Source organism: Heloderma suspectum, chromosome 4 (assembly GCF_057233095.1).
Source record: "Heloderma suspectum isolate Gila_16-S chromosome 4, 16-S_ref, whole genome shotgun sequence".
Taxonomy (NCBI): domain Eukaryota; kingdom Metazoa; phylum Chordata; class Lepidosauria; order Squamata; family Helodermatidae; genus Heloderma; species Heloderma suspectum.
The window spans coordinates 254,859,600-254,871,014 of NC_139461.1; the positions used below are offsets into that span (position 1 = coordinate 254,859,600).

The 11,415-nt window shown below is 47.2% G+C and overlaps 1 protein-coding gene across 1 annotated transcript in view; it reads right to left on the reverse strand.

The window, feature by feature from the left end:
• PLXNA2 (plexin A2) overlaps window positions 1-9,619 on the reverse strand; it is a 611,865-nt gene extending 602,246 nt beyond the window's left edge. The window contains exon 1 of the mRNA XM_084853404.1: window positions 9,180-9,619. The gene's annotated coding sequence lies outside the window, so the exon portion shown is untranslated. The remainder of the gene's footprint in view (window positions 1-9,179) is intronic.
• Window positions 9,620-11,415: the final 1,796 nt, after the last annotated feature.

Here is an 11,415-nt window from a genome sequence, read left to right on the forward strand (position 1 = left end):
AGAGAGAAACTTTGCCTGGATGCAGTGGTAAGGGCAGAGCAGCCTTCACCAACCTGGTGATCTCTAGATGTTTGGGACCTCAACTCCCATCAGCCCCAGCCAGCATGGCCAAAAATGCTGAGAGTTGAAATCCAAAACATCTGGAGGGTACCAGGTTGGGGAAGGCTGTGGTCTAGTGAGGGTCAATACAAGCCTTTGAGGACAATCCACCACTGCCAGGTCAAGAAAATGGCCTTCCAGCAGATATGACATTCATTCTTCCAGTTTGGGATAGGTGACCTGGTGCCCTCCAGATGTTCTGGATTACAGCTTCCACAGTACTTGGCCATTGGCCATACAGGCTGGGGCTGATGGGGTCAGTAGTTGCCTACCTCTATTTAGCAGCGATATTCTCTTTAGATACCTCCCTCCTGCCACAAACTGGGATGTCAGATTGAAGCCCATCCTGCTGATTTGGGGGATGCAAGACTCGGTTACAAGCCTGGGTATACGGGTCCATTTCTCTCTGATGTTTTAAATTGTCATGATACATGTCTATTCAATTAGCAGCCATTCCACCTGGTTACAGCAGAAGCAGAGGCAAGACAGCAAGGCCCACACCATGGGACCAGCTGACATTTGGCTCCTCTTCTCCAGGAACTTTCTCCCCCACTGACCATTAATGGCCTCCTGGTCATTAATCATTTATGTAACTTTATAAAGAATTAGTGCCTGAACTTGCTTATTTTCCTTTTCTCTCACCTTCCTTTCTCCACCTTTTGTATCAGATCTATTGAACTGTAAGCCTGGGGTAGGGTCTGTGTTGGTTTTTAGTCTTTGTGCAGCACCTAGAAACCTTAGTAGTAAGTGGGTATAGGATTGCAGTCTTAGTATGTTTTTGATGTGGCATTTGGCACATACTATTCTATGATTCTATGTGTATCTCTCTGCAACAAAGGCTTAAATGCAAGGCTCATAGGAACACAGAAAGAACACAGGAAGATGCTTTATACTGAGGCAGACCATGGGTCCATCTAGCCCAGTATTGTCAACACTGACTGGCAGCAGCTGTGCAGGATTTCAGGCAGGATTCTTTCTTAGCCTCACCTGGAGATGCTGGGGATTGAACCTGGGACCTTCTGCATGCTCTACCACTGAGCTATGCTCCCTCTTGCTTGGCCTCTCTGGCTGCATCAGGGATCAGAAGGGTGCCATCAGATGTACTCAAAAACCTGCAGCAACTCTGCTCAAGCTTGCCTCATGTTGTGTGCCCTGGCAGAGACAATCCCTGGCAGTCGCTAGGAATATGTTTTGTTTACCTCCTACAGCTATAGCCAACCTAGGTTGTTTACAAGTCAGCCCAAATGCAATACTGTATTTATTTACTTATTTGTTTAGGCATTTGTACCCTTCTCTTTAGCCAAAAAAGGCAGCCGGAGTGGCTTACAAAGATAAATAGTAAAACAATTCCTGCTTTTAGGCTTACAATCTAAACAACAAGACACAAAGGGAAAATGGATTGGGGATGGAGGAGGAAAAAAGCAAACCCAGGTACTAGATCTTAGTTAGAGCAGCTGCAGAAATTGCAGGGGACCTGACAGCTCATTTTAAATTAATTCACTAGTATTCAGTATCAGCTGCTCTAGTTTGAAGGTGATGTCATGAATTTTTATATTGATATCTGAAGACATACCACCATTACCACTGACCTGGTCAAGCCATCTGGTCTCCATGTTGGTTAACAAGGCACTAACAATGCAGAAGGAGATATTAAGCCTGACCGATATCTCAGAAGGAGGTAGAACTCTATTATAATCTAAAACTAATCCATAGAATGGCATTGAACCATGTGCCCAGTTTCAGAATTTTGGGGCACAATTAGATCCTCCTTAAAGATGAGCTGCGGAGAGAACAATCCAACCCCTTTGTGGTTGGTCAGGATGTATAATAAAGTTGTTATCACCAAGCAGCCAGGGCTTCAGAGGTATGGAGCACATGAACTCAAGACATTATGAAATCACTGATGGAGCAGAGGTCAGGCTGGGCAGATAGAAAGGAAAGGTTCCTCTTGTGCAAAGCACCGAGTCATTACTGACCCCTAGAGGGATGCCATTTTTCCTTGGCGTTTTCCTGGTAGACTGTATAGTGGGGTGGTTTGCCATTGCCTTCCCCAGTCCCAACTACCTTTCCCCCAGCAAGCTGGGTACTCATTTTACTGACCTCGGAAGGATGGAGGGCTGAGTCGACCTGAGCCGGCTACCTGAAAACCAGCTTCCGCTGGGATCGAACTCAGGTCGTGGGGAGAGTTTCGGTTGCAGTACTGCAAAAGGTGAAGAGATGGATAGGCAGTAGCCCTTTGCTTTTCCAAAGGATGCATGCGATAGTAATTCAATACAAATAAATTAGACAGAGAATCTCATTGCAACAGCATTTGAACTAATGTCCCTTATGATACCATCCATCTATTGAACCATGCAAGTGCATTCCAGTGTTTCACTTTCGCTGTCCCTCTTGATTGGCCCTTACATTGGGCTGCCTTCTTGAGCAGTGTAATGTTGCAGACAGCCTCCCCCAATCTGGCACCTTCCAGATATGTTGGACTACAACTCTCAGAATCCCCCAGCCAGCATGGCTGGTTGGGGGATGCAAGGATTTGTAGTCTGACACATCTGTAGAGCACCAGGATGGGGAAGGGCAGTCACAGGTTTGAACCCTGGCAACTTCCATGATCTGCAGGGCGATTAATTTACTCCAGATTGCAGAATTGTTGCCACTGAGACCCTGTTGCTTGAACCCCCGGCCACTCCCAAACCCTGGCCCTTCCAGCACCTGAAGAAAATGGCCAACAGTACCACATTCACCAGCCCTTAGTTATGCAGATGTGGACATTCTGGGCCAAGTTCTTTTTCTTTTCCCACTGCAGCAAGTCAGTGGTACTAGGCAGGAAGGAATGGGCAGCATACCTCATTTGCTTCTCCTCTCCCCTGGAACTGCCTCTGTGTGTGATCACTGGATTGATGGCTTGTCTGACTCAGCTCACTATCGCTCTGCCTTTTAAGATGATCTGGCCTTTTTTTATAATGTTACTCCAATGCCTTTTATCTCTGGCTCCGAATGTAATTTTAGCCACAGCAAAGCAGGATTAAACTTTCATGACATGATACATTTATCTCTCTTTTCATACTTCCAGCCTTCTTTCTCTCACCGCTTTCCCACCACCACCCCCAGTTCAATTCCAACCCAAAGAGAAGATGAGATTAAACTCTGAAACACGAGCTGGGCTAGATCAAATCAGAAAGAGGGAAGCCAACTCTCTCCCAGCACCCCTTCGCTGGCATGCGTTATCCCACAGAGAGGCCAACAGCATCCTTATTTGTTGAGATAGTTAAAACCCACTATATTCTCCCAGCCAATGAAGTGCAAGGATGGGACATAATTCAGGCAGAACAGCAAGCAATGGACATGGTGCAAGGTTAGATTATATTGGATTAGAGGGAGAAGAAGAGGGAGAGAGAGACCTCAGTACTGACATTGTTTGCTGGGTTGCTGCATTTTTATATTTTCGAGTCCTAATACAATTTTACCACCACCTGCGATGTGTGCTCACAGTCATATTCCGGCCACAGCAGGGGAGCAGAAAGATGTTGGGAAGATTCCAAAAGCAGGTCTCTCTCCCAAATAAAACCTGGGGAGAAAACATCGACCTGGTTCATCCAGGAATGTTTATCAACGACTTGAATAGATGCTGCTTTCCCCCACTATAGTGCTATTTTCATTCATAGCTAGGGCTTCACAAAACAGCAGGTCAGACGCTTTATACATTTGAAACACACACAGACCTCACTTCACTGGAATATATTAAGAAGACCAAAAGATGACCAATTTTAGCAGATTTTAATGGGGTTTTCCTCACATTCCATACAAAAAAACGCTCTCAAGTATATCCACCTTGATCTGCAGGAGCCCCCCTCTAGTGGGGAAAGGCGGCACTGCAGGCTTCACAACCCATTCACGAGAGAAGCGAAAGATGAAAGTCACTGGGAGGGGGGGACCCTTGGGATGTTTTGAGGGTAGAGAGAATGAAGGATAGAAACAGACATTTAAATCAACAGATAGCTAAATGTAAAATCCATGATTCTTAATCAGTGGCTGTACTTTGCCAACTTCAAGATGTGCAGTTGGCATCACCCTGGAGGTTTTTTTTTTAGTTATTTCTTTCCTGTGCCCAAATTATATCAAGGAGTAGATGGATACAGGCCTGGCAGGGACCATCTACTTCAGAAAGAGACACTTCCCAATAAATAAATAAATAAATAAATAAATAAATAAATAAATATTCCTGTTCATGCATGAAAGGATTGACAGGGAAGATTCTCTGCCCCCTTAAGATTTCTGGATTGGAAAATGATGTCAGAAGGATTGGAAGAGGAATTGGAAGTACTTGGTTGACCTCTCCCTCCTTAACATAAATCAGACCTTGGAGCAAAATGACATGCTGGGCACAGACCGAAAGATTTTGGGCCCGGAAACAAACACCTCTTGCTATCAGTGCGTGTGTCCTTAGATCGTCTCTGCGACAGAACAGGGCTAAGCTTCCACTGCATAGATTGGAAACTGAGGTGTAGAGGGGGCTAAATCATTTTGACCAAACTTTGCCAATATGTGGCAGACCACAGAGCTGAGAGCTTTGGTAGATCAGCACCTGTGGAGGCTGGTGGCTCCGACGTAAGTGGGGTGTGTGTGTGAATCCGCTCCGGATTTCAGTCATAACCAATCAGAACTCTAAAGGAGCTACCCAAGGTTTGGAAGCACCATGGATAGCTCCTTCAGAGTTCTGACTGGTTGTGACTGAACCCAGAAATGGATTCAACACTCTGCTGACATCGGAGCCACCAGCCTCCACTGATCAGCACCTTTCCTCTGACCAGCCTTCAGAGCCTCTGAGACCTGTTACTTCATACAGTTTCTTTTTCTTTTTAGCATTCAGAATTTTAATTAAGCGGCTTACTTTCAATACATAAAATAAATAGCTGCACTGGATTAATTTTCCTTTAAAAGCCATGTTAGGAGATGTTAACAGGTCTTTTGCAACCTGGTGACCTCCAGATGTGTTGGACTACAGTTCCCAGTATCCCCAAGACAGCCTGGGGTTAGAGTCTAACACATCTGGATGGTACCAAGTTGGGCAGCAGTCCATACCTGACAAGGAGAATAAGCCGCCTTGATCCTCTGTTTACTCTGATGTTATTATCACTGAAGCTTTCAAGATGTTTTTCTCACAACAAAGAACTTTCTTTCTTTTGCCTCAGCCTCTGAGGCTTTACATTTCACAGTCACTGAGTTCAGATCATCTTGGGGGCAAAAGTATGAACCCTGTAAAGACAGTAGGAAGTGCCCTGAACTGGTTGGGAAGAGCATTGGCTTAAACCTGATTTTAACTAGAGCTGTTATTGGATAGGATGCGTCCTCCTATCAATATTGGTAGAAAACTTGAGAAGCACCCCCCACCACACACACACACACACACACACACACACTCCTCAGCAGTTTTTTCTTCCTTTTGTAAGTGCCATGGCCTGCAAGCCAAGCTGGTTAAGAGATTAACACTCTAAAAACCACATTTACTCTAATTAGCCATGAAATCTTTGTAACTAAGTGAAAAAATGTTTCCCTTGAGGGAGTTTTGTCCATTCACCACTGTTTGAATTGTAGTTGTGTGTGTGTGTGTGGGGGGGGGGTCTGGTGGAAGAAGGAGAATACCAAGAGGGAGCAAAAAATAAAGAAAATTCAGATCTAATGAATTAATAGGAGAACCTCCAAGGGGGTAAGCAGACGTCTGCTACAAAATACAGGCACCTCAAATGAAGAAGGAGTAGGGGCTTCTTTTGTGGTTCCCCCCTCCCCCAGCTGGCTCAATGGATGGTTGTGAATTATTTCTAGTTAACAAACTGTAACACAATGTGTGGGTCTCCATGCCTTGAGTAGGAGCTTGGCTAGCAGTTCCTGGTTTTCCCATTTGTAGTGATGGACAGAAGTACATTGTACCCCCTGGCTATACGTGTAGACAGCTGTGTGCAGCTACATGAAAAGACAGCTGGGCGAGGAGGGTGGGAAGCATCCGAAAGAAGGGCCCCATGTTGAATTGTTTAAATATTATTTTACTGAGGGAGGGGGGAACAGTTTTCAAAGCAAAGAGGGATGGGGAGAGAATCTCACCGCAACTTAGAGCCATAAATATTTCATGTCAGTGGAATAAGGACGATTATATTCCTGCCAGATCCTTTCTTGTGTATTTTAAACGTGTCACCGCTTTCCACTCTCCCCCCCTCTGTTTGTGTGTTTCCTGTAACGTGCCCATGAAATAAAGATTAGCTGAATAATCAGGAGTGTTTGGAAATGGGAAAAGGGCCTGTCTCAAGAGCACCACTGGCTCAGGTTGGGAGAGAGAACGAGAGGGAGAGAGAGAGAGCTTTATTCGTATTACTGTTATTATTCTTTTAAAGGGTGCCCAACAGGCAGTGGAGCGAAATGTTCCATGGATTGAACAGAAAGATCAGGAGCGAGAAAGTGGAGGATGAAGCTTTACTTCCAGTGCATTTGCTTAGATGTAGAGGGAAGACAGACAAAACTGCAACAGTAAAGTATGGGGGCAGTGAACTTTCAGTACAAGTTGATCCAGGGCAAGATTTGAATTGGACTGCAAATGAAGAAGTGCAAATGAAAACAGGGGAGTCATACTTTACTGCTTCCAGTGGAGTCTGGCAGCCTTTTGGAGACTACTGAGAAGGTCCACTTTTGAACTGTTGCAAAAGTGGGCAGAAACAGACAAGTATGGCATAGCAGCAGTTGCAATGGAGGCTCCAGAAAAATAATTCATGCACATTCCTCACTGTGCTGGAGCACCAATATAACATGATGGGGCATTCTGGCAAAGCATGTACATTGCTTCTGTCACTGCTTTGGAGCGTTATAAGTTGGCATCAAAACAATGGCCATAGCATTCTTTTCAGCATAATTTGGTCAAGTCAGCATAATTTTGGTCATATCCCATCACCATGGGATATGGGGAATGCCTATTGCCCGAGGACAACTAACATCTCTGGAAGCCTTCAAGCAATCTTAGAAATGAGCAGAAAGCAGCAACTGAGCAGAAAGTTTTTACAGCTCCTTTCAGCACTGGGGTTCTCAGATTGCAGGAGACACCTTCAAAAGACCCTGTGGTCCATGTGTCTCCACCACAAACACACTGCAAATATTATTTTAATTTAGCCATATTGCCAGCCAATTTGTCCCATGTTCTATGTAATTTGCCAAGCAGAGTTTAAGAGCCAAAGGCAGGTGGAGACATTTATTAGCCAGCATCAGAGTGATTGGAACTGTTGGGTTTATTCCTTGCTTTTTTTTTCTTTTTTTTTTTAAATTACATTCTGGGAAATTCAGGTTCTTCAGCTGAGGAGAACAGCAGACTACAGGGTTAATAGACAAATATCCGGTGGGGTGAGAGGAGACGGGAGGAAAGGGGGGGGGTGTATTTCTATCAGATTTGTGGAATTTGTGTTCAGATTCTAAAACAGGATCTGTTACCTCTTCCACAGCACAAACTTGTTATAAATTGGGCTGGGCTGGGGAGTCTCCACAAATAAATATGTTATAAATAAATATATGTAAATAAATATATGGGCAATGAAGAGTAAGTAAGGAAACTATCTTTTTGCAGTGAGTGTTGGATAGTTGAGCAAAGTGCTTACATTGCAAAACCCAAACTCCGTACTAAATTTTGATCTATTCAACTGGATATTACATCCTAAGTCAACACTGGCTGTTTTCAGTCAGTCAACTGAATGATGCTGGAAACATTGTGTTTATAAGAGAGTTCGAGGGTTTGCAGGGAATGAGAACCTGGCCACGGGGAATACAGAGGAAATTAATTGTTTAAGGTATTGACATTGCTGGCTTTGAATGGCATTTGCTCTGTTAACAGATATATAGTCATCAGCCTCCTGACTACTGAAGAGAAGTAGGTCATTGACTTAACTTGGTGAGACAGTGTCATCAATGAGGCTGTCCAGTCAATGAGAGCTCATAAACCACAAGCAGTCAGAGCTGCAGAAGTGACCCATTTCACTGACAAGTTACACAAATCCTGGGGAAATGCTAGTAAACTCAACATTACCGTGTGTGTGTGTGTGTACACACACACACACACACACAGAAATATGCATACATACATTAACAGACACACACTCACAGACATACAGTGAGGCATCTTTCATAGTGTCCTATCTCTCCACACATGTTGAAATCATCCATACTCTCCAAAAGCACAAAGTTTTGGAGCAACCTGTGCTGCAAACAAGGTTCCCACGGGCTGGCATCCCACATTAAACCGGGCAAAGGAGGAATAGAAGCAAGTGCTCCGTTTACTGTGCAAACAGACAGAAGAGATTCAGTCATAGGATGGACGCATGTACCAAGCAGACAGCTTTGGGTTTGGCGAAAATAATATGCCGTGCTTAAATCCCCCCAGTTGAAACATAACGTTCCCTTCCTCAAGAGATGTTCTCAGGCTAGGAAATATGGGATTTGAAAACACTTCAAGATCAACCACACTGGGAACTTTTTTGAACCTGTTTGCTTCCTCTTCTGCACTTGGCTCCACCAGATGCACAGCAGGCTGCAGGAAACAAGCCGCCCGTCGGATTTACGGAGAGAGAGAGGACGTTTGGCAGCAGAATACCAAACCCCGGAAAGCCCTCAGTTGGAAAGGCGTGAACCCTCCTTCCGCAGCTAGAGGAACCTCTTAGGAGACTGTCCCCAAACAGAACTCGTTCGTAAGGGGCGCGTATCTTACTGGTTTGAAAGGCAAGCCTACTCTCAGCCTGCGAAGTGTGATCCAGCATAACACTGCCTGATGGAGCTTTAATGGGCACCAGCAGAGCCAAATTCCACACCATCCCCGTCCGGGGAAAGTGCCTGGAGAGACAGGTGGGACAATGATGCTGATGCTGTAAAAGAAATCTCACTGCCATGTCGTGCTACAAAAGATATCAAGGGCGGAGTGGAGGGGGGTGGGTGGCAGATCAGTCACCCACCCCACGCACCCCCAGATCCATGCAGGATAAGCGGGGACAAGGCTTCAGCGGAAGGCACGGGCAGCCCCTTCACCAGCTGTGGCTGGTCGCCTGGCTTCAGAGACTTACCCGAGCTCAAGAACGACTCTCGCCTCTTTCCTCGGGGGGCACCCCGTTTCTCCCCACACCTCCTCCTCCTCCTCCTCGGAATTACGGAGAGGTAATCCACACCGCGCCTAAATTCATTGAAATCCACCGCCAGTCAGCCCCGCTGGCACTGATCTGTATTCCTAAAGTAGCTCCGCGGGCTTCTTCCTTGGATCCGCTCCTCCAGCTCGCTCGCTCGCTCGCTCGCTCAGTCAGTCATGCCTCCGAAGCGCCCCGGCGCTGGGGGATGCCCGAGATGCGCGATCGGAAGCAGGCTTGGCCAATTGTCTCGCCGGCTCAAAGCATTTGCCCGCCTAGGTGCATCCGGACTCCTCGCCTGGCACCGGCAAATTCCTTCCCGGCTGCTGCTGCTGGTGCGCCTGGCATTCCTTACGTTGCCATATCCTTCAGGGATGTGGATCTGCTTTTTCCTCCGCCTCCCTTTCACCCCGCGTCCCCCCTCTCTCTCACTCCGCCTGCCTCTCTGTCTTTCCGCCAGCTCCACAGTCGCTGTGCGCTCCTTCTTCCAGCTCTAGACTGGCACGACGCTCATCTCCCCCCATCAGCGGCGGCGGCGGCTCAAGCCTGCCTCCTCGTATTACCATGTATCTCATTAACATACAGTCGCAGGGGGTTAACCCTTCCCCAGCCGGCGCCTCAAATCCCAGGCCTTCCCAATTTGCTGCAGTCCTTGGACACCCCCCTTCTCTCTCACTCCCCCCCCCCGGCGACGTCACAGCCAAGCGAAATCAAAGGGGGGCGGCGGCTGGGGGTGGGAGGAATGGAGAGGGGGCAGGCATATGTTTAAAAATAGATCCGCCGCCAGTTTGGTCCCCACTGGGCCAAGGGAGACGAACCCATCTCTCCCCACAGCGGCGAAGCTACGCTACCGGGGGTGGGGGTAGGGGGTGGGTGAGGATCCTTTGCCTTGTTTGCCTGTAAGAAGAAGGGGAGAAATGGTAATAACGGGGCGGGGGGAACAAACGCCAACTTCAGCCGAGCAAAAGAATTCAGAGTCATCGGCGATGTTACCCCGGCTCGGGCAGCTGCGGATCGCGTGCTGCAACCCGAACGGGGAAGGCACGCGAAGGGAAAGTGGGGAGTTCTTCTGGCCACAGCCCCACCTGTTCCAGGTACACAGGTGGGATGCCACAGGTGGGACCTCGTTTGGATCATGGAGGATCGAGAGAGTAGAGGGGTGGGGGCGGGTCGAAGCCACTTTCTCCTTCCCTCCCTCGCAGCCTCGCTCTTATCCGAAGAGATTTGCAGCCCGATCCCATCCGGGCGTGCTGACTCGGAAGCAAACGCCGCCCAATTCAGCGGAGTGGCCTCCTCGCAAGCAAGCGAGCGCAGGATCGCAGCAGCCTTAAAACGAAAGGTGGTTCCCCCTGATCCCCGTAGAGATTTTATGTGGCTCCTTCCTGCTTGTTGCGCAATCTAGTTAAAGTATCCGGGGAGAATATCGCAATGATTTGATTTCGGGGTTGAGGTTGCTATACGGGAGGCTGTTGGGCTAAGCCTTGTGAAGTCCGGTGTGCATAAAAATAAGGAGATTGCTGTTCTGGGACTGGGCTACACGGACCCCTGGGATTCCAAAAGAGGATAGAACTCAGGAAACAATCAATGTCACCAAATTTCTATTTGCGGTGAATAAGGTTTGTGTGTGTGTGTGTGTGAGTGATCGAGTATGCGTGCGTGCGTGCGTGCGTGCAGAGAAAGCAGAGAAATAAAGTTAACGTACTATCTCTGCAAACATTCCTTAAAACCATTGCTAGAAACCTATCTTTCTTTACAGTGTATGCACATCATAACTGTTATAGTACTATCATTCATGAAGGGGAATCCCTTATCACAAGTATTCCCCAACCTGGTGCCCTCCATATGTTTTGGACTACAACCCCCATCATCCCTGTCCACTGCCGATGCTGGCAGGGGCTGACGGGAGTTGTAGTCCAAAACATCTGGAGGGCACCAGATTGGGGGAAAGCTGTTTTATTATGACCGTTTAAAATGTTAATTCACCGAACATCAGTGGAGGCTGATGGTTCGGGTTTCGGTGGGGCTTCGCATCCATTCAGGGTTGTAGTCGGAATCAGCCAGAACTCTAAAGGAGCCATTCAAGGCGCTTAACCTATTTTGGGGATAGCGTTCAGCACCTTGGATATCTCCTTTAGAGTTCTGGCTGGTTCCAACTACATCCCTGAATGGATGCACAGCC